The sequence below is a fragment of the Haemaphysalis longicornis genome, unplaced genomic scaffold (genome assembly GCF_048455015.1).
Source record: "Haemaphysalis longicornis isolate Haplotype H1 unplaced genomic scaffold, Haemaphysalis longicornis Haplotype H1 scaffold_13, whole genome shotgun sequence".
Classification (NCBI taxonomy): Eukaryota; Metazoa; Arthropoda; class Arachnida; order Ixodida; family Ixodidae; genus Haemaphysalis; species Haemaphysalis longicornis.
This window is the reverse complement of record NW_027526233.1, coordinates 34,332,837-34,356,858: the sequence shown is the minus strand read 5'-3', so window position 1 is coordinate 34,356,858 and position 24,022 is coordinate 34,332,837. Positions and strand designations below refer to the sequence as shown.

Genomic DNA, 24,022 nt, shown 5'->3' with positions numbered 1-24,022 from the left:
CATTCACGCAGATATTCCTGTATTCCTAATCACGCGCCGAAATCAAGCTAAACTATATTTTAAATTCTGGTATACAAAATCTGTGTGGCCCAAAATGACGCCTTTGTCATTTGGCGTGATGTGTCTTATGTGAGTGGGTGCGGAAAGATGGATAGAAAATAACGGTATGGTTTTCCACACCTGTATAAAAACACCAAAAACCACCATTTTGTACATTGATGAAACGCAACACATTGTAGAGAGCATTCACAGCCTCATATTATAGCAGAATCACAATGTTCTTGTGGAACAAGCGTATAAGTCAGGGTGTGCAGTCACTGAACTCTGATTAGCTGTAGTATGTTCACCGGTAAAGTAATTTATATCATCTTCCACAAGTTGATGTATCGTGTGGAGCGGTTACAGTCCTCGGCTTTTCAGCTTGGTTAGGGATCAACTAAGTTTTATTTCGTGTTACATGAACGGCAGGGTTACATTGCAACTGACACCCTGTTGAACATTTTAATTCCCGTTTTTGTATATGCAGGACATGCTGCTCTTCGAACGTGGCGGAGCTATTCAAGCTGCCGACCTGCCCGGTGCAGCTTTGAGGTTTTAAATGCAAAGCAGGAAGACGCCAATGGCTGCTTTGAGCAACAGCTCAGGTCTATGCGCACTGTGTTGCGCCTGAGTGGGAAGTGCGTTGGCGATATCAAAACCGGCCTTGGAAAAAAACACTACCTAAAAACCATTTCTTGACACGTGACGAAAGCTCAAGTGCTTGATTCTTGCCGCAAATACGCTTTTCGGACTCGTCTTACTCTTTCCTACTGATTCGCAGTGAAAGCTAGAAAATTGCGAAGCTAGCCATCGACAAAGAAAACCAATAATTCCAATTTCGATTGCGAAACCACAAGGACAATCTTTTGTACCTAACCCCTGAACAATTGTAATACAAGCTTTAAAATAAAAAATTTAAATCTTTCGAATGCCATTATATTCCTGAATAGTGAAACCTAAGAATTATTTATTTGTCCGTAAAGACAGTGGCAACGTTGCCAGATGGTCCTGTGTTGCCCCTGCATGAAATCGTTAAGGCTCGGCATTTCCATGCATAAAGTGTTCCAGCGGGTGCCCTATTGGGGACTTCTTGAAATCTGTGCCCAACCGAAACATGTCATAGTAAGTACTCCCGGTTTGATAAACAGCAAAACGCGCGCACTCGGCAATCATATGTACCGACGCTGTGTATGCATCGCGCGAATACCGTTTTCTGCGATATCATGTGAACCTTAGACTATTGAAACCCACGCAAACACTACGAACAGTCACAGGACAGGAGGCGAAAAAGAGACGTGGCGTAGGATTTAATTTTATTAAAAATTCAGACTAAATACTTTTGGAGCCCTTAGAACTCCCTGTAATTAAACCATGCAAAACCGAAGCTGCTAACTTGTAGAACGGATTTGTCATTGTTGTTTTCGCAATCCTTTTTTACAGTTCCTCACCCAGAAGTGTTGCTTGAAATGCAGCCGTTTCATTTTAGTAAGATTGACACAGAGAAATCACGTGGTGTTGAGATCCATTGTGGGTGTAGTATTCGCCGAGGAAACGAAATGTTCGTCTATCCCTCACTGCCAATTTCGCCGAAATGGGCTGGTTGTTCAGTCAATAGTTGTATACCCATCATCGCCATCATCACCAGCCTATTTACGCCCGCTGCTGGGCAAATGCATTTCCCTTTTATATCCAATTACCCTGGCGCTCCAAAAACTGTGGCCAATTCACCACCGCAAACTTTTTTCTCATCTGCGTACCTATTTTTCTACCGCCTTCTGCCACGCTTGCGTTCGCTAGGAATCCACTCTGTAACCCTTAATGACCAACGGTTACCTTGCCTTCGCAATACATATCCAGCCCATGTTCATGTCTTTGTGTTAAATTCTACAATATGTCCTTAATACGCGTTTGCTCTCTGGTCCACAGCGCTCCCTTCTTGTCCCTTAATGTTACGTCTATTCTCTATATTCCCTTCCGTTCCATGGTTCGATGAGTAGCCCTCACTTTAAGTTGAACGCTCTCAGTGAGCCGCCAAGTTTCTGCCCCGAAGGTAAGCACCGGTAAGATGCGATTGTCATACACTTTGTATTTCAGGGAAAATAGTAGGCTGCCATTTCTTATATGAGAATACCTGCTGAATGCACTCTACCCCATGCTTATCGTTCTAAGTATGTCTGCCTTATGGTGGGTAGCTGCGGTCACAAATTGGCCTAAGTAGATAAATTCGGTACCATTTCTTCTTCCTCGCCACCTATCTGAAATCGCTTTGCTGTCCCGAGGTTATTGATCATTACTTTAGTTTTCTGGATAATAATTTCGAGGCCCATGGTTTTACTCTGTTTGTCCAACACGGTAAGGATGGTTTGCGATTCGTCCCCCAAGTTACTTAGCAAGGCAACGTCATCAGCAAATCTAAGGTCACTGAAGTATTCTCCATCAACCCTTATTTCCATGTGGGTCATTGCCGTAGTGGCGCGCTAGCGATTGAGATCGGGCACGTCGTCTGCACCGGTTGGTCTCCGCAATGATGATGAATGATCGTGGGGAAAGTGAAAGGGAAAACAACCTTCACTGGCCAGAATTGAACCAGCTTCCCTGGCGTTATGAAGCCGGTGCCTATCTGATTGCTACATTTAGACGTGGGTGAAGCCATCTCTAAATGAAGACGACAACCATCGAATGCATCACGAGAAAGCTTCGTGTTCTCCTATCGTCGTAATTTGGAGGACGGGTGCATAATTTGTTTGTAGACTTTCGCCCCTGGCCCAAATGTTCACCTGCCCCGTATTTTTACTGGATAGCTCTGTAGTTTTATTCGGTGTTGTTTCGGAACTTTACAGTAGGTTGAAGGGCACTTGGCCATTTCAGAATGCGTCATAATGAGCACGTGTAGTGTCTGTGGCCCTTTTAATCATTCGTTTGAAAGCGCTTTCATGCAGTTTTGCCTCAAGAAGAAGTTGTAAAATCCGGTCCGACATGTAGTGCAGCCGGTTTTACGGGAAGTGTACAATTTTTTTCTGTTTATGGCCCTACCTCGGAATGTTGAAGCTTTTTTGAGGATATGCATATTTGATCTTCAGGAGCAACGCATCCGTATACAGACAAAACACAAACTATCAAGAATGGGCGTTTTTTGGCTGAAATACATCTTTGAAATTCCTAACGACAGGATGCTTACATCGACGTTTGGTAGTATGATGGCGGGAAAACACCCAGTTTATCCCGGTGGCCGAGAGCCGTCGTATGTAGCCGCGTGTACCACGAATGTTCCTCCCCCTAAAACGTAGTACCTGGCTGTGAATACTACGTTTCTTCTAATTGGAGCATAAAAATATCCCACGCCTCCTTCTTCTCTTCCTCCTGCGTCACCCCTTACTCCTAAGCCTCTTTACAAAAAGGCTGCCAGTTCGTGTCGTGTGTCGGGTATGCTCTAACGTCGTTAAATTTTTTGTGACGATTTGCAATTGCAGCTGCACGAATAGATGTGAGGTGCTTCCCTCCAACCGACGCTCGTTTTGAACATTGCGGAACCAACCTTTAATAATGTGCGACGCACTGCAACATCTCCTCCGAGTGAACGACTCTCGAGCCAAAGCAGGGCTCCAAAGAACTAGCTCCAGGTCTTCGTGCGTTTGCCAAGGCGGGGAGTGGCTGGTCGTTGAAAACAATGTGGTTCCGCCTCTGCGAGCCGCTTCAATGTAAGCGTTGCACGTGTTTTATTGTAACCAACACTTTAGGTGATCGGTGACCCCTGAAGTGTCAAATTAAAATCAGTGTTTCCCGCGTCACTGTACTGGAGATTCTCCCCCTGTCGAGCTGCGCGTAGTGCATGACAGAGGGCATCATGCCCGGAATGTCAATGAGGAGGCCGAAGGGTGTGAAAGCAATGCGTAAGTCATGAGACTCGTCTTGTTTTTCTGCGCGGTTCACAAACAGAATGAAAATTTTTCGCACTCTGAACAGCGAAGGAAGTGTCAGCTTCTAAGGCTGAGTGTTCATCGTGGTTCATCGTTTGCGATAGAAGATCAAGATGGCCGAGCGAGCGCACAGACCGATTTTCTTGAGAAATGCGTGTGGTGCTTGCCACGCTTAGCACGTGCTGGACTACCACCGCGTGCAACTGTCGGCCACATTGGCTTCACTGGGAGGTACAGGGTCTGGACGCTCTAGGGGAAGGTCGACAAAAGGAGCTCTCTATGCGTTAGGCGGGTGCAAATTTTACCATTTTGGGTCAGCGGACGTCTGTTTTGTTTGAGTGTGGTGGAAACTATGTTAACTTAACGTGCGCGTCACAAAGACGAGAACCTTAGCGCAACTTTAGCAGGAGCAACGAAAAGGTCGCGTGGGGGGGGGCGGCATTACCAAAAGGGAAAGCCGTTCTTCAGCGTTTATTGCCGCCGTGGAGAGAGCGAGGCAAAGCCGTGCACGGTGGCCGAAACGCTGCGCGCCGAACTCTAGCGTGTGCCTGCCTCAGTGCTCGTGCGTGCCAGCGTACCACTTCCTTCTCAGCGTCTCTACAATCATCATCATCGTCCATGTTGGCGGCAAATTGGAAATCCGCAATATCCTCCGCACCCATCCTATGCTCACTGGCATAGATACAAAATCAGTCCCAACATTTGCACTATTCAAGCCCAATCTCTACGTCATACCAGCTGCACTTTGCCTGTCCTAGTGTTACCTTTCCTGCCTATACACTTCGCCGATTGCCCAAAGATATTGCTGACTCCACCACTTGGTAACGTGGACACTGCTTGTTGACGAAGCTCACCGCTTAACACATGGGCAGGTTTAGCAGCATTAGAGAACTTTGTTTACGCTTTGTCGGCTGTAGCATCCCCGTCACTCTCGCGTATTTTAGCAAGAGCGTTGCTGACTCCACTGTGAAGAAGTTGCCTGCAAGCGTTGTTAATGCAGTGTTTACAGCAGTGGTCTCCGGGTGTCAGTAGCGGGTGTTTCATTTCTTGCGAGGTATAGTTGAGATTCGTTGTTTTTTTAAGGTGGCCCTTCAAGAAATGGGCCCCAAAAGCATGTGCAGACGCGTCCCAAATGACACAAAATAGACTAGCTTTTTATTCTTGAGACATCTAGCAAGACCGCACGGTGATGCGCGTAGTGGGCCTGGCCGAGACAAAAAAGACGTCTCACTTTTTCTGAGCAGTCATCCTTCTGGTATTGTCCCAATACCTTATCGGATGGACTAATCACTTTTTCATTTCTAGTGTGTCATCGAGGTAACCTATAAGGTCTCGGCAGGCCATTCTTGTGGTTGTCGAGCGTATACTCTTCAAACTTGGGAAATGCATCTTCATAGGGATGAGAATTCAAAGAGTTCTTGAGACCAACAGTATTTACCTCCCGAAACAGCTAAAAAGAGCATAGTAGGTCTTCTTTGTCATGCGTGTGTGTGCGATGAACACAGACCAGGGTACCACCTTTGCTTCTATTGGTCTGTTTCAGCGATAACGGTCCTTGTAAGATCCATCCTAGGCGTGTATTTACAGCGACCAAAGCAGGATTCGCTTCTGCCCGAAGCACCTGGCTGATTTCTGGAATTAACTTCCACATCTGGTCTCACCCAACCAGAAGGCTCATTTCTTGTTGGAACTCCATGCCTGGGAAAGCGGTGGTGTCACACAGTGGCTTCGCCTCGGCGACCAGGCGCTGCAGAACCGTGTTGCCGTTCGGTGCTTCAGCCTTTTCTTCTCAAATGAAAGGCACGACGATGGATTCAATTTCTGAAGACGTGCTCTAAGGTTGTCTACGAAGGGTCGTCCTCACGACTTTAAACTTCTTGGGACCTCCAGATCGGCCGCAAGCCCTGATAGCCAGATCGACTTCTCCAATTACACCTAACTTCAGCTTACAGGCAACGTCTTTTCTGATGCAAGTCCGCTGGCTGCCATTATGAAAAACTCCGCGTTCGTAGAATCAATGCGATGAAGCCATAATCCACGCCCGGAGCGCCTGTAGTAGGACTTCGCTAACGAATTGATGAAAAGATAATTAGCGCGCTGCCACATTCATTGTTGCATGTCGCGTTTCTGGAGTCGATTGCAATTGCTTCTGAGGGCGGTCAGCAGTGAACATTGTGGTACCATGTTCCAGTGAACATGTCCCACACAGGGTCTTCTTTCGGCAACTCCGTACTGCATGCCCTTGACAGTACAACCAGAGCATCGGCCGTCAGTTGCTAGGCTGGTTCACTTGCCAGGAAAGGAGATTTCGCTTGTACATTTTGCCGTTCTATGATATTTGGCGGATCAGAAGAAGCAAGACTAAGTGTGTGCCTTGTGCAGGGGTCGGAATCGGTCAGAATCGACTGCTGCTACTTGGGTCCTCGGTCAGCATCCTGACTTCTTTGAGGCTTGCTGATCTTGAAGCTTCTTTGCCTGCACTCGACTTCCACTCGCAGGAAAGACAGCAGATGTTTTACGTTCTGGCCAGAAGAACTCTGTCTGCTCAGTTATCACCTTTAAAAGCACTTCATTCAGCATAGCCGCGTAAGAATAACTTCCAAAGCATAACTTTTCTAGTCCTCGCCGGTTCATTTGCACATGGTCGTACAGCTTCCTCAAAGCGGCCACGTTGCTGGTTCATTCGACAGGCCGGAGCTTCTGCAGATTTATCAAATGATTCTGTTCCATTCTTTTGGAATTGCCAAACCGATTCTTCAAGGTAGCAAGACAATCTTGATAACACGACACTGTCAATCGCCAACCAAAAACGGCTTCAGCAGCAGCTTCGTCAAGAAGCGAAACCAAGTAGTCAAAACGGTAGATAATAAAGTGCCGTAGATTTTTGAGTCCGGAATGTTGAAACATGTTCCAGCTAGGTTTCCATCGCGTTATCCCTCCGTCAAAGCGCAACAGTACTATCTCCGGAAGACGTACTTCACACTCTTGATTGGGTCGCACCTCGGCGGTCTCTGCTGGCGTCCTGCAATGAAGGAGCAGTCTGGAGCATCGAAGATGACTTCATCACCACCATGTGATGCTCGAGTAAAGCCAGTGCGCTGGTCGCTGCGTCGTCATACTCCATGACAGAAGCGTAGTCTTCCTCTGCTTGTTCGTCGGTCAGGTAGGCTTCAGGCTCGGTGTTAAAGGGACACAAAAGTGATTTGTGAACATTGCGGGACTACTACAGGAATTTGTAGTCCGGAGTCCATAGGCCATGTTTCGACCACTCTGAGTGCGCTTACAGAAATTTGTTTAGTAGAAAAATCAATTCAAAAATGCTGTCCTCGTCTCTGTATCCTCACCCATTTTCTGTGGCGTTTTTTGGTGACGTCAGGGTGAAATGAGATGGCTTGAATGCGCTACTGCACAGCTCGATGACCTTCAGACAGGCATTCGAACAAACGTTTAATCCGCCGGCCGCTGATGGGTCTTAGAAATTCATTCGCTCAGTTGAAACTAAGCCAGGACACGTTTGTGGATTGAAGAATGTGCTTTCCTTTACTTTCTTAGTTTGTACACTGGATCAAGCTCCAAGTACAGGTCTCCACCACGGAGCAAGATAAACAGGAGCGCCGACTTCGCTCTCTCCGGCGGGCTCTTAATGTCCATAACTCGCGGAGCACAATGTAGATGGCGCAGCGAAAGGGACCTTAGCCGGCGGCGGCTAAGCGGCCGGCGTTCCCCGTGCGCCGGCGGGCGAGTTGGCGGAACGCATTCCGTCGGCTCTGTCGTCTGCTTCGGCGACGGTAGTTTTGGGCACGGACTGCTTTGGGCCTGCTTTGGCGCCGCTTCGCGTTCATTGCGCGCCTCCTTCGCACAGTTGATTAACTTGTTCGACAGCACCTTCCGGGTAACCTGGACCCGAAGGAATTGAGTGGCCGTACGGCAAAGATACGTTAAGGATTGGTTTCCATGGCGGGAAAACAAAATATAGAGACCACATACAAACATATGGCTGCTATACAAACACTACCTTTTGCGCGGTGCTTGCCGAAAATGTGGCTCCGTTTTGTATATTTGGGAATACCAATTGCTCCGTTTTGTAAATTTGGGAATACCAATTTGGCTCTGTTTTAGCAGGTTTTACAAAAGGCGAAAGGAGTAACTGGTTCTGATCAATGGCGATTATAAAAGTTCCCTCAGCTTTCTCGCAGTTCTGCAACTTGCGTCCAAAACAGAGTGCGCCTAGAACATAGGCCGGCACTTACACGCTCATCGGAAAAGAACAGAAATGCGATAACATCACCCGCGACTGTCCGCGACGTAGCAATCTGCTCAAGATCAAGTCCCTGACAGTGCGGTCTTTTCACAAGCCTTCATTTCGCGATAACTCGCCGAAAGAAAAGGTTTAACGAGCCGGTTGTTTTGCTGGTCAGTCGCTTAACGAAAAAAAAAAAAAAAACGCCGGGAACCCTGGTAGGCCAAAAAATTGCAGCCATACAAATCGCAGCATTTTATTTGGAGACCGCGGTGTTATCGACGAGATAACACGACCGTAGAGCGACAGTGAACATCGCGCGGTAAGTTGCGGCATGAGTTAAAATGAAGCATGCGTTTGATATTCTTGGGTTCCTTATCAAGCTGACAGTGTTTTTGTACAGTTGATACAACAGGGCAGCCGTCCAATTCAGTCATTGGCACAGAAATGTGTCTCATTGCCGTTTGCCGATGGAGACTCCGGGCGACCCTTGTAAGCGTTGTTCGTGCGCAGAAGCAGCATAAATAATTAAGCACGCGGCCGGAGAGCGGGATAACAACAGAGGGTAACCTTTGCGCTGCATCGATTCGTCGTAAGCAGAATCACGCTAGACTATGTTGTGGCGTTCCATATTACTATTGCTCATTCTTTGGTGCTTCTGAAGTCGTCGTCGTTCAGTTGCGTCTTACATGTGCTGGGGTAGTACAATATTGTTAGTGGATATTCGTAATGTCAGACTAAACGTTCCGGCAATAAGCGATCGCCATGTATGCGGCGGCGTGCGCTTATCTGCGCCGTCTATTGCGGCCGCGCACGGGTGTTTAAATTCCGCGCGTGCACGCATGCCTCCTGCATAGTAGGACAGGCATAAGACAGACGTCGCTGCGCAAGAAAAGATGCCTCTGGGGAGAGCGAAGAAGGGAAGAGCCATGTACAGAGGCACAGCGACGAGAGGGCGAACGGAGGAGGAAGAGAGCAAAGGGAAAGCTGGGCGGCCGGCGGCGCGTGGACATTATCTGCCCGAGCAAAAGATTTTTTCTGGGCCACAGTCGGCGCTCCTCTTTATATCTTGCTCCGTGGTCTCCACACAAGGGCTGCACAAAAGCACTTGCGAAGCTTCGCGGACTAGTGCGCTAGCAGCAAATCTAAGGCCGCTTGAAGGCAGGAGAAGAGTGAGTGATGTCAGTACAGGTACTAAGGGAATAAAATCAACTGAAAATTTTATTATACAGCGTAAAACTAGGGAGCAGGAAGCAGTTATTTTCCCTTGGTGAACAAGCAGACCGGTCAGCTGCATGACCACACAACTGCGAACGCTTTTTTGTCTAGGAAATGCAATTGCTAGAAGTGAGATATTGTGGAAATTTGGGGGACGCTTACTTTACGAGCGCTATACAACAAATATTCACCTAAACTGCTTGAAATGCTAAAACTAAAAAAAAGTGTAAACTAGTTATACATTATATACCTTAGATTTCCGAGGTCACCAGAACTGGCCCGTGGCCGAGTGGTCTGGAGCACTAGTTATATTATTTTGCAGGTAGCAGGTTCGAATGCTTGAGGTTACATTTTTTTTGTTAGTAGACTTTTTCGTGTTTGGCCAATATTTTCGATACTGAGTTCACCATTTTTGGGCGGTAACATTAAATGATAAACGAACTAGTTCGCAGAACGCGCGCAGGCTGGCCCTTACGCGCTAGCGAGTTACCTTTGGCGTGCTGTTGCCCTAAGCACCGATTGCTTGCGGGAATTGAAAACTGGCAAGAGTCAAAAGACCTTTGGCTTGGTGCGAACACGCTTTTACGATACAGACGTGAGTGAGGCAAGCTCCCAATACGGGGGAAAAGCGCGTGGCATTTGAGCATCTGCGGGGACGCGGAGGGCGTTCGTCGACTGCATAGGCCTCAGCTAGCGATTACTACGATTCCAAGCCATTCTGGGAGGCTTACCTTAGACAGTTTACAGCCAACAATATGGTAGAAGCGCGGTACCACTAATACGGAGATATCGAGAATGCCCATCCAACGATACCGTCGGATGTCAAGCATGTTGTGTTACAGATCCGAAACCGAAACTTGTTTGAATGCTCGTCTTGGACATCATACGGTGGATCTCCTCCCGTCGTCACGGCCTTTAGTTGGTGCGGCCGCCGCAGACCACGCATGATAGTTTTTCTTCTTTCTCGCGTTATATACTAATTACCCACGTATCAACCGGATAAACGATGAAAAGTGTGTTAATTTGAGCCAGTCTACGCAGTGCAACCAAAAACGGGAGCTTGACGAATTCAATTCAGTGTCCCTTTGAGTGCGGACAATGCTGCATTGCTTGCTCGAAGACGCCCGTGAAAGGCAAAGGGCGGAAAGGTCCAACTGTTGAGACTGTAGGACCTGGGTCACCTCGCTGATGATCTTCGTGTTTATACGCCGGCGTGACGTGGGCTTGTCCTTGCTCCGTTTGATGCCGGTCGTAGCTGCCAAGTGGCGTACCTAGCTCCCCAGGAGAAGGCTCGCCGCAACGCTCGATTGATTCCCGGGTTGTGGCACCAATGTTACAAAAAGAGGAAGCCGGCCGTTCTTCAGGGTTTATTGCCGTCGTTCAGAGAGCGACACAAAGCCGTGCACGCTGGTCCACGCGCTGTGTTCTGAACTCAAGGGTGTGCCTGCCGCAGTCCTCATGCTTGCCAACGTGCAACTTCCTTCTCAGGGTCGCTACAATCGTTATCATCGTCCATGTTGGCAGCAAATTGGAAATTCGCAAAAGGGACTAAAACACCTAACACAACACTACAAAAGGGGGAAAGAGGGCGAACAAAACATTCCGCCACCTTCTCACGAGGGGAACCCTGGGGTGATGCAAAGCATATCATGGGGTTCAATTCGCGTTTCCGTTATGTTGGTTACACAAATGTTGTTGAAGTGTAGTGAACCTTAAATGATGCTCAATCACACCAAGAGTTCCAAGTACGTAACGACCGTCTTCATCGGAAGATTCAACGGAGTCGTCGTCGTCAAGCGAAGTACGAGCAAAGTGAAGCGGAGTCGAGCAAGTGTGTCAGCCGAAAGCGCGCGCTTAACTGAACAAGGCACCAGGCACTCACCGCTTTATATGCGCGCTTGAACGAGAGGAGACAGCTGAGGAAAGTAGCGCATCCGCACACATGCGCGCACAAGCCCGCTGGCGCACATGCAAACGTAGGCGAAGCGCGCCAGCTGTTGTTATGATAATGAGCCGGAGAGAGCGCATAACGCCCAGCTGTCGGGGAGAAGAACGGGGGAGAGTTAGCGCAAGCGTAATGAGGAGTGCGGACTACGCCGGTCAACGCGGGCCAGGCCGAGTGTAAGAGATTCCTTGCATGTAAAAGCATTTGCAGAAGTTCATCGCTACAAGGGTTGCATTCCGTTTCGAACCACACGTCCTCTATATCTCCGTGGTCTTGACCAGCTGATCAACGGAGGTATGTGGGACGAAATTGCAGCTGTGCATACCATAAATAAAAATTCTGCCACTGCGTAACTTCGAGCAGAGTGACCAGTGCCGCGTCATTACAATGCCGATTCTCATTCTTTTATTTCAGTTCGACTGTACAACGTATGCCTTTAAGGTTTGGAGAAGATTTAAAGAACTATGTTGTCCCTGTATAAGGCCGGTACTTCCGTGGATTCGTCAGAAACATGCCAAAAGGCGGCCACGAATTCGGCGTTTGGAGAGCAAGGGCAAGCGAACAGAGCAACTATGAATGCCTGTTTGGCTTCACTGATAGCAACAGGCTGACATTTGTTGTTCAAGGAAGCTGCAGTAGTTCTTAGCAAAATACATTTTATTCTCAATGTACATGTTTTGTTACTCGAGTGTTTTAATATTGTGGGGTTATGTTTGCGTTAAGAAAGCTGCTTGTATGTATGCAGTTGCTAAGCAATGAATTGTCCGTGTGCAGAAAACAGACCTTGCACGTAGTGCAATTGAACTGTTCGAAAGGAAACCAATATTTCCGCCCAATGCGGTTAGTCAACGCCCCGAAAATAAAATAAACCAGAGCTATGAGCCTTAAAGCAGGCTGCAAATACAGTCACAAATTCCCCCACAGCGCTTCATTAAAACCCCTAACATACAGCAAAAATACGCCCCCTCCAGCTGAACAGCACTCCCAACATGCCTCCAAAAATCTCCTATATGAGAAGATAATATACGCCCAATGTTCACCTTGAAATCTCATATTTTAGTGGCAGTAAAACGTTACTCCCTTAGCAAATTAAAAATGAAGAGAGCTGACCCTAACGCGTAAAACTTGAAGGTAGCGAGGTTCTACGGAACCTTCACGACGCTCACGACGGTTGAAGTCCATGATTGCCGCCCTTTTCTTCTACGCTGTCGCAACGACATTTACCCCATCATCGTTTCTTTGTATGTGTGCTTCCTTTTTTTCGGAAATAAAAATCATTGCACATCACATTGGATGGCCGTGCGCTCTGGCATGAATTTCTTTCTCCAAACAAGTGTTGCTACGATTACAGGGAGTCTTGGAGCCTTTCTTGTCAATAGGGGCTAATCTCCCAAGTGGATATGCCTGGCTGGAAAACGTACGCCCATGACGCTGGGCGGTCGTTCCGAGGCACGCACACATGAGCGCTGTGCCTTTTTTTTAAGTTGCGCAGTCGCCACAATCCTGGCCACTCTTCTTTAGTCGGTGTGCTTGGCTTGAGAAACGTGCGCAGGCCACTCTGAACGATAGTTGCGAGGCGCACACTTTCGAGCGCCAGGTGTTTTTTTTTTATTTTGTTACTTTCCGGGTGGTCGCCGCGAGGCCAGCTTACGTTCACGCACTGGGCAATTCCTTGGTACTGTGTAGAGAAATCTACCCTACGCTAACTCGGCGCTATTTGCGGGGCGACCAGTTTTTACCTTGAGAGCTGGAGGTCAAACCACACCCCCTTCCTAAAGTGGGTCGCCACGAAGCAGCGACCAGATGGAGGGGAGAGATAGGCCATAGGGAAAATAATGGCTTATTCTTATATGAATCAATGGCGAATATAAAAACAAAGTGAGCGCGAAGACAGCCGCTCGCCTAAAAGCTAAAGTTTATTATCTGGAATGGTGAATATAAACAGTTGCCCCAAAACAATAAAAAACCCTGCGTATGTGCAAAAAAAGATTACAAAAGCCACGGTGATAAGGCATCTAGTTAGACACGAGCTACACCCAGGCCCCACAATGATATTAAATCCGTTTTGATGAAGACACACGCTTGCTTGGCTGACACTGTTTCTGCTGTATGACGCGCTCCCATAACTTAGCGTGGTGTTGCTTCATGGTGCCTATATAAAATCCCAGGGAAAGAAAAATTATATTTACGTCTGCGGCACCTACTACATTGTGAGATAGGATGATGCGGGGCCCTTTAGGACAATTCATGGTGTCTCGGATGCACTTTATTTGATACAAATTGTCTTCCACTTCCTTTGTCTTTGTTGAAGTTCGCGCTGATTTCATCCAACAATATGCTTTTTTAAGTAGCCGAGCTTGCATCAATTCTGGGCACGGAGACGTGCGCGGCACAAGCGGTTCCACTCAACGCCACCTAGAGAAGGTTTTAAGGCCGGGGGGCTTGTTCAGTGACGTAGAGCTAGTAGGCTTGCTCCGGCCGCACGCGAGGGCGGTTGACAAGCAATTGCACGAGTTTTTGCCGCAGCCGCCTGCTTCGCGCTTTATGATATACTAAACAAAAAAGGAAAAACTCGCACAAATGAGTTTTTTTCGAGAGCAATGAAACGGTGGCTCATTTATTTGTCAGTGTCTGCTGTTTCCTTTTTCTGGACTTGTTGTTTTCGTCCTGAACTTTGTCATTGAGCACTCGGCAAAAATTCTTGAGTAGGATGTTGGTAGTGCCCCACAGCACATGCTTTAAAACAACTTCACTTTTGTGTCCTTGTTCGCAGTCGTCGAAATCGGAAGTGTTGTCGTCGTTCAGCAGCTGTGACGTTAGCTCAGTGCCGAGCTGTCGCTGGTTGGGAACATTTAAGAACTCTGCTCGTTTAGAGAGCTCCTCAACGACAACATAGTTGTGGGCCACCGCGTTCACCGCTGCCATTGCAGGGTAATAAGTCCTCCCGTGTCAATATCCTTGACAAGGCTGTACATTGGATCGGTCGCTGAAACCGCGATGCTCTTATCCACAGTCAGGGCGTCCTTGCAACTTTCACATTTCAGCCGCTTCAGGGCGATGTTCACTGCGTACCCGGCGACATACGCCAGGACGGGGACGATGTCTGTGAGTTTCGACTGCGCTTGCGCGGTGACAACGACGTTGCAGCTTGGCCGCGGTACGTCTGCTCACTTATGAAAGTCTTCCCAATGTGTATCTTCGTCGGCTTCACTTCCAGTCCTTTCGGATGACGTTCCTATTTGGGGCAGTGTGTTTTCAAGCCGAAGCTTGGTTTCCCCTTCGTACAGCTGCCTTATGTACACGTGATATTGAGAGCCAGCCAGCCGCCTGTACCTTCCAAAACGATTTTCTAGGAGGTCCGTTTGGAATTCGCCGAGCAAGACGAACGACATATGCAGCTCATCAAAGCAGTATCTGCAGATCTCTATCAGAGCTTGGGTCGTCTGGTGTAGAGCACCGTGTGTCTCCTTTGTCAGCTTGCAAGTGTCGGCCTGTTTCTCTTTCCAGTACTCCAGCCAGTCAAGGAAGTCGTACAGAAACTACAGCTTGGGGTCCCTTTTCGAAGGAAACACGGGCTTTTTGAAGTCATCATGAAAGCGAGCTCCTTTGAAGGGCGTTTTCACGTTGACAATTTTCCACCATTTCACGATGGTTTCCATGAAGCTCGCTGTATCCTCGTAGTGTATCAGCTGGTGCTTTGGTCCGATCGCGCGAAGTGCGTTTGGCCCAGACTCATTGAACATTTGCAGAGCAAACTGTACATTTTGTTTTTCAATTTCCGATGGGGACACAGCTTTCCTGGACACAGTGTGCCCGTATCGAAGCAGCTGGTCCAATTCCAATTCATAAGCGGCTTATTGTTTGGAAATATGCGTATAGCGTTTGCCGCTGCCTGTCTCATCCGGTTTGAACGCTGGAAACCAGAAGCACTGGTCGTTGGTTTTCAGCCAGTTATTGTGCACACATTTGAGTATGTGGACAGGGTCTATCACAAAAAAACAGTGGCCTTTGCGCGTCGCATGGATGTGGAAACACAAAATCATTTGTGGGGGACTTTGAAGAGGACGTTGGAATGGCCGGGATGAGGGTGGGTTTAAATGGCAGCATCGCTTTTCTGTTAATTGTGTTATTGTCTGCCACAACGCAGATCACCTTGAAGCCAATTTTTTCCAGCCACAGCTTACTTTTCTCAACAACTTGTGCAGAAACTTGGCGTATGGCTTGTGGACGGGAACAATGTGCACAACTTCCCTAAACTTGTTCATCAAGCTGTGCACCGTGAAGACGAACGCGCTGTTCGCTGCTTGGCCGGAGTCCGCTGCAACGCCGGAAATGTTTCCGCCTTTGTAATCAAAGAATGACTTGATATGAATCTCATCGACCATTAAGGTGACGTAACGTTGATCTTCACTTAAGTCGCCAATTCTTTTAGCAATGTAGCTAAGGAACGCTGCATCCTGCTGCTCATTTTGGGGACTCATTTCAAACGATGAGCCAACGGAACGAATTGTCCGTGGGTGGGGTAGGATGAGGCTTCCATGGCTACGCAGGAATCTATATGCATTGGCCGAAACAGTAAACAGGAGTCAGCAAAACACCATGAAGTCTACTGAATAGCGCATTCGTTCCTTTTTCAGGAAGTGTAGGTTTACTTGTTCAATCAGTAGCGTCATCCCTGGCGCTTTTTCTTTTTCTTGTGATAATTTTTCCATAATAGAAATTATCGTTGCCCGGGCATCATTGTCTGAATCTTCAGAGGAGGCGTTCAGGCCACTCTCATACTGCTCGACGCCATCAAGAAACTCTAGCATCACCCGTTTGCTGTTTGCCACCGCTGGGACAAGCAGGTTGTACCCCAGTCGCCTTACCGTTCTGTTTGCAACGTGTAGTGTAATTGTAAGGTCTTGCTTTACGACAACTGAGTACTTGATGCTGGGCGCTTCATCGTCAGTTATGTGCAGCAAAATTTGGTTCCCGTTGGTTTCAATAGCACGCCAGAATTTGGAGTGCATGCTACTGACACACACAAATAAATCTTGTACGAAATGAATATTGTCTGCTTCCTCCTCATTGCGGGCAGTAAGAACGGACTGAGCCAGCGCTTTTTGCAAGGACACAGCATCTGACCGTGTTTGTTTTGCCTCTGGGTCCTCTCGTCTCGTTTCTTGTTTGCTCATGTAGCTCAGGCATGACGGCAAAATCGTCGGCACCGCGTCTGGGCGCAGTCATATTCGGGAAAGTGGCGCTGTACCTGTGCGTCTAGTCACTTTGTCCAAATGACTGCCTTCAGCGAGAATATCGCCCGGCTTGAAATGGCGCTCGCATACCTGAAACAGTTTGCACGCTACGTAAATACGAGTTACCTCTACTACAAATTAATGAATGTAACATTATAACGCTTACTACAAGTGAAATAAGCCGCAAAGGCAAAATGTGCTTACCTTCGAGTGTTTCGATACGGATAAGGTATCCCACGGTATGGCTCGTATCCATCGCTGTCGCGCTAGCTCATCTTTGGGGAACGCAAACACGTGCACTCTTGGACCGTAATCTTAGTTTTGATTGCAGCGGGGCACACAACCTTTGCCGGGCATTTTCCCGGTGCACTTCACATCACGAAACACACACTACAGTACAGTACACACCGCACACTCAACTTTCTCTGGAAAATTTGGCTCGAACCGTCCTGAAATAAGGAAAGACGATTGTCGTCTCTGTCCGCCACCGACGCGAACAGGACATCTCCGGACGTGCCGCGGTGAAAATCCGCGGCCGCTCAGGGTCGTTCGGCGGGAAGCGTCAGCCCACTACCTCCGACAAGTGGTGACGTAGGCCCACCAGAAACCCGGCCTTTGCTCTATGCCACTTCGCGGAGCGCCTGACACTGAGCAGCGGGCCGATAACGCGGAGAGATAGGGGGTAAGAGAGAGAGGCGAGGACGAAACGGAGACGTACGTGGACCCCAGTCGCCAACTGGGGGAGGAGCACGAGGAGGCTGCCACCGCAGCGATAAGCGCGCGCCACACAGAAAAGCCAGGAAGAGGCACAACACACTTTAAATAAATCCAGAAAATGCTTCAGTGGCGTCCTCATTCTAGCATGTCTCGAGCTCAGGCCACGTCGAAAGCCCCTTCAATCAGGCGCAGCTGATCTTCAAGGCCGGAGCGGGCCAAGGCTCTCTCCCAAAGGTCCGTGTAAAGGTGGATGTTAGGGAGGTCTAGCATTTACTTATCAGCCGCCCGCTATATGTCTGAGGCCCTTAGCCTCTCCGCAAAAGCGACAAAGGGGACAAAAGTGTGTCCCGTCTAAGTGGTAAAGTCTGGTGGGATGTGGAAAGGTGTTGACCTGCAAGGCACACCATAATGTTTCGTGATCCCTAGGTAGAAATGTGTGGGGTGAAGAGTAGGTTTTACGGGACAACCGCCCAAGTGCGGCACAGAGCCGTGTGCGATGGAGAAAGATGAACATCCAGCTGTAGTCGCTCGTTCAGTCGCTACGCTTAAAAAACACTGTAACGCCAAAAAAGATGATAAATAAAAAGTGTATTCATTGCAAAAATGCCTGCATATGAATACAAAATACCAAAAGACACCACGGCAGCACATTGTCAATGTGCCTAGCGAGGCCAGTGGAGCTCTCGCTATCAAGTAGAGTTAACCAAAACTAAACCACAACAAATATAACTGCGTGCACTAACAAATACAATTTTCTGCATACATTCGCTCTTTATCGCAACAGGATAAATATATCTGTGTCACTCCAATGCACCTGCGTTTACAAAAACGGTTCAAAATATCTCCCTCTACCTAGCACTCTTATAAACGCAATGGTGATCATGTATTATTGATCATACGCTCGAGTACTAATATTTTGTTGAAATTGTCAATCTTCCTCGTACACCGCCAAAAATCTGCAAAAGAAATTACATACTGTAATCCGGTGTAGCAGGAAGGCGACACAGAATACTCCTCACAACCCCCATGGGTCCCATACAAACTATATTCTGGCTTCGTGCCACAGGTACGTCAAAATTACTATACACAGCACCGATTTTTAAAGAATGTCGTTGATGCTTATCTGCGTACCGTTAAATTTTATACTACGAAACACTGCGCCCGATTGGCCTACAAATCATTCCTTAAATAATGTTGGCAATGTTACTTATTAGCCCGCCGTAGTGCTTAGAGATTTGTGCCGCACTCCGCGGCTGTGTGTAGAAGCATCCGCTTCGTGCGCCTTTCGTGCGCCCCTCTGTCGGTGACTCAAGATTGCATTGGCAGCCCACGGATCCGAACACGCCGATACATGCCTGGCAAAGTGCGGATCGCTGTAGCCTATCTATCTGAGGGATTCAAACTTCGGCGGTGGCAGACGAGGCATGCCGAGACTTGCCCGAAGGACACGCAGACCGTCGCGGAGTCTTCCTCTGTCTCCTCTCTCCGACTCAGCGTGCGCCGAACAACCGACCGCTAACGAACTCTGGAAAGAGTGTTTTGTGTGTCTGTACCATTCGTGTTGTGTTCAAAATCTAGAGGGTACGCTTGTTTGACCGTTTGCGCTTTGAGCATAAATAAGAGCACAACGCGCCTGGAGTTAATACCTTTTCAAACAGTGAATCAATGCTTTCGCGCTGCTCGAGTCCTGTACTATAACCTCGCCCGTCTTTACATTGCTCTTGTCTGGATTCCGCCCATCTCTCGTCCTGCAACAAACAAGTTACATTTGCCTTCGGCTTCTGGTCTTATTCACGGCAGCAGCATTGGCTGCCGCTCGCCTCACCATACTACCACACGCATGACGGAAGTGACGAAGCTCCACCAGGGTACGCCTTCAGGTACGGAATAAGATCAGCGGATCGGGCCTCGACTCTCACAGGTGGACTGTCCTCGTCCGGGTGATTTTTCTCAATAGATCCAACGAAATCATTTTGAAGAAAAAACGTTTTTTTGTAATTCTTCCTGTTCATCATGGTTGCTTCATGAAAACATTTCCTCTTCTACTGGGTGTGAATTCGGGCGAGACCCCTACCTGAAGTACCCACAAATGTGTCCCTTTCGGTATGTGGGCTTTGTAGCGTTTTTCTGTATCGTTGATGTAAAAGGCTGGAAGTTTTCTATGATTTTACACTATTTCCAGATCCCAAATTAAGCCCGTTCTACCAAAAGAAAAAGCCAGGAAACTTTAACGAGTCCGGTCGTGTGTAGGCACATTTGTTTATCTGCACTTTTACGCGAAGAGCGACTATTCCTGCACTACGGCGGGATTTCTCTAGGGGGGCACAATATTGCTGTACCATTCAAACCTGTATTTTAATGGCAAAAGCTGTAAAAACATACACATACCCCGCCACTCGAAATAGCGTTATCTGTGCAGCAGTACGCTTGGGAGACTTTCAGCTCAAGAAACGATGCATGGCTGGAGCCAAGCGTGCAAGCCCCTTTGCAGAGGGACAAGTCCGGATTTCGTTTTGCGTTTTTTTATTCAAACACAGCGCCAAAATTTCAAGATTTAGAAATGTACGCTCCTCAAATATTGCGTAGGGCGACAAATTGATTGCACATCTGCAAACAACAATGTTCTGTCGGCTTCTGGTTCAAAGAAGCGGTAGCGAGAAAGTTCCCTCCGATGGGGACCACCATCGGGGTGGGCAAAAAATATACGAATGAAGGCCTGAGAAGCCAAACTATTTTTCGACAGAAAAAATAGAAAAAGTTATGAACACTGATATTGCTTCCACATTGAAGGGGAGTTTGCGACCCTACACAGAAAGGTCCATACTTCCTGTGCCTTAAATCCCCCTTTTTCTGTAATACGAACTTGCTAAAAGTGCGGATCAAAAATCTTCAAACATTTTAAAAACGTTTTCTTGGCCGTTTCTACTCCTAGATGTTTTTCATCGCGCATTTCGCATATTTCTTGATGTACGCAACATTTATATTTAAAAAACATTCAGAGCAAGTACTTTAAGAGTGAGTTGATAGAATTGATCGACCCCGAGATCCTCTACCCCCTCCTTTCCTTTCGACAATTTTCTCCGTAGCTATCTTCTCATTGAGCCCAACTCTGCTAGTCTGAGAACAACACTGAATCCTTGCGAGTGCAGGCATCCTCTTAGCAGGAATTGATATCTGGTGAGTTGCTTGATGATGTAAAAAAGAATAAGCTTGTGCAAAAGACGCTGACGAAGATAGAGAGGACAAGACGACTGCAACTACCAACATTATTTTGCGTGAAATGACAACACACTTATATACGTCCAACCGGTATCACCCCGAATCATATCAACAGCCGTACTTCACCGTAACAAGAATGACGTGTCAAATACAACAAACAAAACAATTCGAAAAAACGGGGTAACCAGACAGCACGCACCATAAAACCGATTTTGCTTAGTTTACACCAATTCTAACATCAACACGTTTCGCAAATAAAATAAAAGATGAAAGAATAAAATCAGAGACAAAAGGGCATAAAGCCACTAAGACTAAAATTGTAGCAGCGGTGGGAGCATCGAAGTCATGAGCAGCATTCCCAAGTCTTACGACTTCCTGCAACGGATCAAACACTAGGATAATCAAATCAATACGTGTCAAACATAAAGCTCCTAAATTTAGGGGCCACAAATAAATCTGATTGTGACATATTCCGCATCCGGCACAAACGTCAAGAAAATGTTAAGGAGACCCCTCAACATCTTCCTGCAGAGTGAAAGAATGAAGCAGGTCAGCCCAACCAGCCACTCGTGGTGTATCGCCAAAGAAATATCAAAGATTTTGTAACAGAATCTTGATCAAAAGAAATTAGTTTCGATGGTCCCACCCCAAACGGAAAGCCCCGGTAGAAACTGTCTGATGACAGGGCCAACAATGAGCGCTCACAGCAGAGAATCTGCCTTTTTTTGCAAATCAGGTGCAACTTCAATTGTGACACTGCAAATGTAGCTTACCTCCTAGAACATGGTGCTTGTTGTGCGCAACCAATTCGACAGACAGAAAAATCTTTTAAAACACAAAGCAATAATCACAGGCCGAAAAACGTAACCTAGTCTTACCCTTTCAAAACACATCAACTCTCCGAACATTTCAATCGACCAATATACAGCCACAGTGCTGGAATCTGTATTTAAAACTCATTAAAAACGGGAAGCCAGCCAATCATATCTGATCCACAAACATAACACCGTCTCAAGGGGTATCAAAAAGTCTCTGGGAAGACTGTCGTGCTTTCAAGCTTAGTCATTGTAGAGGCACGCATCAAATCCTACCAAATCTCAAGCCCTGGATGATATAGTTTTGTCAAGAGGTTACTTATCTCTAAACGTAATTCCTTGTTATGCACGAAATCTTACTGTATCACATCATTCACATTTCCAAACACTATTCGGTTTAATTTTGTCAACAAGCTTCATTGCTTTTTATGTTCGTTGTGCGACTTTGTAATCTAGTTTTATTCACAATTCTGGTTCTTCCTGTCTGGAACTTTGAATTTTCGTTTGTCTGGTGTAATTATGCTGTGTGAGAATTAACACTGCTCTTGATGGTCGGACACGCATTGTCATTTGTTTGGTAAGTTCCGGGGAATTTGTTCTCGTAGGCGTGACACATTTATTTCTTCTTCATGTTTTCATACTATGCAAGACCTTGGCACTGGCACGAATATGAAACTTAAGCGAGAAATTAGTTATATCTACCCATTTTATGTCATAAGCCCAAGGCTCGCTCAATTATTACTTTTTTTGTCTGCGGGATCTCTTTGTTTATTTCCTGTCTTGCATGTCATTTCTCAACAAACTCACCTGACCTTAGATCTTTTCTACTTGGGTTGCACTGCACCCGTCACTCTGCTTGGGCGCGTATCTACGAGTCATCATTGTCCAATTTGTGCCCGGAACACGGGCAGTGCACAGGCTCTTTGTGGCTATTACTGGGCGCTTCTGGAAGGGGAGGACTTTTGCTTTGAGGACGCAGCTCCTCGTTTCTCCACGTTCTTGGGCATTTGAACTTTAATGTCACCTTCTGTCTGACACACAGCTGGCTTTTTGCGTTCCGCAGCGATTATAGACCTGCCAATTCCGCGCTTCCTCCTTTTGTGGCAGGTTGTTCTCTCTCCTTTTGACTGAACCGCACAGAACACCATCTTTATTTGTGTACTTTTCTTAATATTGCTGCGCATAGTTGGGCGTTGGCTGAAGGAAACATACTTCCTGAGTGCCTCGCTTTTGCTTTTCGCCGCGTTGTATATTGAGAAAGAGTACCTGCGCCCTCAATCCTGCACTACGTTTCATTACTTTCCTCATGTTTGATGGTGTACTTTTCGGGATATCCTGTGTCCACCACACTAGTTAGCCTGCATATTACTGGGTACGGTGCATCGTCAACTCCGGATGAATGTTTCTGAAATTTGTTTTAACAAGTATATTTCTGTTAACTTTTCAAGTATACGGCGAAGGGTCTCGAACCGGAACCGTACAGAACCGAAAACCGGAACTGAACTGGTATTTTTGCCGGAACTGAACCCGAAACCAAACCGTTATTTTACGAGCACGCTGAACCCGAACCGGAACTAAACCGAAAGGAGAAATAAGGGTTACCGATTCGTGCCGGGACATTTCGACCCACCGTTGTTGATATTGCGGAGTCAACGCAATTCTGGCCTTTTTTTTCTTTCACGCACCATCAACTTCATACCTGCTCGCGCACTTTCCCCTCCAGACAATTGAACATTATCACGCTCTATGTAACAACAGGGGAAATGAATGAGCACAAGTGTAGCAATGGTCTGTTGCTGTTTGAAGCGCGAGCATAGTGCAAGTTGACCAAACGAAATGTCATTTTCGGCAGCTTGCATGGCATATAAAACGACTTTGCCCTTCCCTAGCTGCGACTCTATTGGGGCTGCAGGAGCGCTCCACTGCGCAACAGCCGAAGCCCGCATCCGATTTGTGCAACCTTGTGGCATTTCATAATTTCGTTGAAAGGTCCGACACCTGCAAATTGTTAATACTTGGCAAGTGTGACCGCGGGAGCTGCTCAGATGCTAATCCGTTTGCTGCTGACCACAAGTGGCCTCGATCTCCCTTTCCCATAACCGTTTTTTTGATGTAGATGGAAATTGAGGACGTCCGCATATCGAGGTTCTTATCCACGTTTCATATCAACAGCTGGTAAAATACGTCTATCGGCCAGCACCATATGCTGTTCCTCAGAGGAAATATATAGCGCGGGGCATCAAATCCGCCATTTTTTTATTTCTTTACACGGAAAACATCAAGAAAGAAAACGTGAATCCCATTGTTTTAAAATATTACGAAAAAGTAAGTGAAACCGAATAAGTCAAAAAAGCACCAAAACGTGGATATTCCTCTATCCTTTCTTTGCCGTGCCTTTCACAACTAAACGTGTCATCAATGCGCAGGAAGAGAGTTCCGGGGTCAGTTTTTCAGGACAGTAGTACAGTGGAGAAGTTTCGTTTTTTACAGGTACAAATAACAACAAATATGTCATGAAAAACTGTTAAGGTGCGCACTTAATCCCTTGGCAGGAAATGGCAGCTCTCCACCTTGTTTTGGAAGCAGATACAGTAATAATGGAGATGACACGTGCAGAAAAGCAGGCCTGTACCTGACACTGCCCCATTCGCACAGCGATCGTCTTTTATGCCGGC

At 47.1% G+C, this 24,022-nt stretch overlaps 1 pseudogene; it reads right to left on the bottom strand.

Moving 5' to 3' along the window:
• Nucleotides 1–13,598: 13,598 nt before the first annotated feature.
• LOC144163772 (uncharacterized) overlaps nt 13,599–24,022 on the bottom strand; it is a 48,025-nt pseudogene continuing 37,601 nt past the window's right edge.